The sequence below is a fragment of the Octodon degus genome, unplaced genomic scaffold, assembly GCF_000260255.1.
Source record: "Octodon degus isolate 3935 unplaced genomic scaffold, OctDeg1.0 scaffold01060, whole genome shotgun sequence".
Taxonomy (NCBI): domain Eukaryota; kingdom Metazoa; phylum Chordata; class Mammalia; order Rodentia; family Octodontidae; genus Octodon; species Octodon degus.
The window spans coordinates 1-3,812 of NW_004525636.1; positions in this window are offsets into that span (position 1 = coordinate 1).

A 3,812-nucleotide genomic window follows, 5' to 3' on the forward strand; every position below is an offset into this window, starting at 1 on the left:
GACTGGGTCTGGGGGGTTCCCGGAAGACGGCAGAAATTCCTACTGGGCAGGAGGGGTGGGGGAGGTACGGCGGAGTCTCTTCAGTGTGTTTATTATTCTAAAGAACCATACAATGAGATGTCATTTTATGTCCCCTGTTCTGTCTGCTGACAGATCTGTGAACCTGCAGATGCTTGAGGAAGGGACTTGAGCAGCTCCCCGGCTCTCAGGTGGTCTCTGCCACAGTCCATAGTACTGGAAAGAGTATTTTTTCTCTTTTCTGGATGTGACTTAGTTAACATTCATGGTGCTGTGCAGGGACTTAGTATGACCCTGTGACACCAGTGCGCCATTGTGGAAACTTGGTAACAGTTCTGCCAAGAATTACCTCTCTCTTCTTCCTGCTTGTCCTTCTCACAGGCCTTGACACACAGGCTGGCCTATTCAGCAGATTTTGAACTCTTTTAAAGCAGTTTTATGCACAAGTTGTGCAAATAGGAAATGGTGAAGCCACATGAGGAACAGAATAGTCATTTCTCCTGTAGGATCCAGTAATTCTATTTCTGGGAATATATTAAAAAAAAAACTAAAAGCAGAATTCAAACAGATGCTTGAATATCCATATTCCCAGCAACATTATTCATAAAAACTAAAAATGTGGAAACTATGAAAGTGTCCATCTATAGACCAATTATTAAATTGTGGTATAATATACCACAGAGCATTATCTTATCTTTAAAGCAGAATTGAATTCTGACATACACTACGATGTGTATAAACCTTAAAGACATTAAGTTAGATAGATCAGCTAAACCAGAAAGAACAAATGTTGTGTGATTCTACTTACATGAGGTTCCAAAAGTAAAATTCATAGAAATAGAAAATAGAATAGTGATCACCGGAAGGTTGTCTAAGAAGTAACAGGAAGCGATTATCTAGTAAGTATAGAAGTACAGCTTTAAGGGGTGTAAAAAGTTGTAGAGATAGATGGTAGCAATGATAGTATGAGAAAGTCAGTGTATTTAATGATGACACCTACACACACTTAAAAATGGTTAAAATATGAATTTTTTGTTATATTTTGCTACAGTAAAAAAGTAGAGAGGCATTAGAAAAGAGCAATATTAATTTTGGGGAACTTGCAACTTCTTTGAATCTGTAAATGTTTGAAATTTTCTTACAAATATGCACATATATTACAAATATATACAAATGAGATCAACATATCGTCTTAAAAAATAAAACATTCTACCACCCAGGAGGCTGAGGCAGGAGGATTGCTGTGAATTTGAGGCTAACCTGAGCTACATAGTGGTTTCAAGACCAGCTTGAAATACACAGCAAGACCTTGTCTCAAAACCAATCAATTGACTAATCAATCAGTCAATCAAAAGTTCTTAAACTTCCAAAAGGTAATAATACATGTATTGGGCCTGGGGAGATAGCTCAGTAGAATAAGCGCTTGCCTGGCAAGCGCAGGGTCCTGAGTTCAATCCCTGGTACCTCAAATAACAGACAAAAAATAATACATGTATTATTGAAAATAGGACACACATACAGCAAAGGACATAAAAATCAGGCATGATCACAAGCATTTTGCATTTGACCTTGTCCTCAGTCCTTGTGAATTGGACACAAGTGTTAGGTGATTGAAAGTATACAGCTTGGGGCCGGGGAGATGGTTCAATGGAATAAGCCCTTCCTTGGCAAGAGCAAGGGCCTGAGTTCAATCCCTGGTTCCTAAAAAAAAAAAAAAAAAAAAGTACACAGCTTATATCAGACTTTTTCATGATATCATGACTATTGGTCAACACAAAGACTCAAAGTTCCCTTTATTTTGATATGCAGGAATATACTATGCCGGAAAAAATGTTTCACAAAGCAAAAATGGCAGCAGCCTTCTGAATAAGGCTGATGGTGGAGTTACAGGAAAATGAAGCATTTCCTCAAAGATCAATTTAGATTGAGATATAAAACAGCCCAGTATAGTGAGAATAATGCTTCTAAGAGAATAATTAGATATTTCCTAAGAAAACACTAGCAAGAATCTGTTTCTATTGAATTATTTAATAGTATATTCACATAATGTCTGCAGAACAGGCACACTGGCTTACCAGAGGTTGTCATTAAAATGGAAATATGAGCACATCTTCATAGTTCCTTGAACCTTCTGCTCCTCACCACCAACTAAAGAACACATCCTGAAGTACAGTGCTCAGCAGTAACTTAATTACACCACGTCCAACATACTTCTCTCTAAATGTAACAAAAAGACCCTTAGAATTTAGGTAATTCTCTAGCTCTACATTCATTATACTTTGTCATTTCAACATCCCTGAAGAATAAACATTGTCTACAATAAGCCCAGGCACATAATAAAAATCATACAGACAGAATTATAGTTGTAATCCAAGACTGTCTTCTAGACAGGGAGGTACAAGCAAGGAGGCCCCCTCTTTCCTCTTCATCTCCTGTATTAACCCAGGGAGAAAGCAGAATGCATTGCTAGGTCATCTGAGAGGTAGGTTGGTAAAGGTCACTCTTGGAGGACAGTCCTCATAAATCAAACAAATGTCATTTATGAAGGAATTATTTAACTTCCTGTATGTGACCATACTTTCGGCACTCAGGACTTGTTTTACCCTTACATAAACACCAACATGAACTAAAATGAGCCCATAGAACAACGGCTAGACAGCCCTAATTTGTCTAACTACTCATGGGCATACAGTCCTTCTGTCTGCATCCTTCTCCAGCAAGATCTCAAGTTCAGCAATCCCATTCCCAAAGATGGTCATGCCCATCAGTTTAAAGAAAAAACAACATAAGGTCTCAACATCTACATTTTTCTAAATATCTTGAAAGAGCAGATGCCTCAGACAAGGACCTAAGGTCATCCACTCTGCACAGTAGAACTGCAGAAAAAGAACAAGTGTAGAAAAGCATTACCTTACAGAATGTCTGTGCATGGCAGCCTTCTGCTTCTCCCTGCATGTTATCACCCACTGGGCAGGTGTAAGCATGTGTGATGCTTAGGGGTGATTGTAACAATTTCCATGAGTTGTTCTCAGACAACAGTTCACCCTATGGTTTTAACACAAAATATACCAAACTGTACGTGTAAAATCCTGGCAACATTTTTAAAAGACTAGACATTGGCAAATGTTTTTCCCATTCTGTAAGTTTCTTTTCATTCTGTTGGCTGTTTCTTTCGTGGTGCAGATGATTTTTAATTTGATATGATCTAATTTGTTGATTCTCCATACTATTTCCTGTGCATCCAGGGTTCTGTTCAGAAAGTCCTTGCCTCTATCTCTGACTTTAAGTATTTATCTATTTAATTTCCCAGAAGGTTAAATGTTTCTGTTTTAATATTTAGTTCTTTGATCTGTCTTGATTTTAGTTTAGTATCTGGTGAGAGACATAGTTCTAGATTCAATCTTCTGCATAGGGATAGCCCCAACACCATTTATTAAACAGGCTATCTTTCTCCTCTGTATTTTATTTTTTTTTTACTTCTTGTTAAAGATGAAATAGTTGAAAGTGATAGGAGTTGCTTCTGCGTCGTCTGTTCTATTCCACTGAGCCTCATGCCTATTCTTATGCCAGTAATTTTTTTCTAATCACAGTAACTTCTTTTTCTTTTATTTTTTCCATAATTTCATTGACAGACAAATAGCAATGAGACAGTTTCAAATCAAATTGGTAGGACAATTTCAATAATTAACACACTGCACACTGTCTTCCTAGTGGTTATTTGCTGTACAAGATGCAGACATGATATCCTATTTACAAACACTATTAGAACAAATCCCTCTATTCATTAAGAGAAT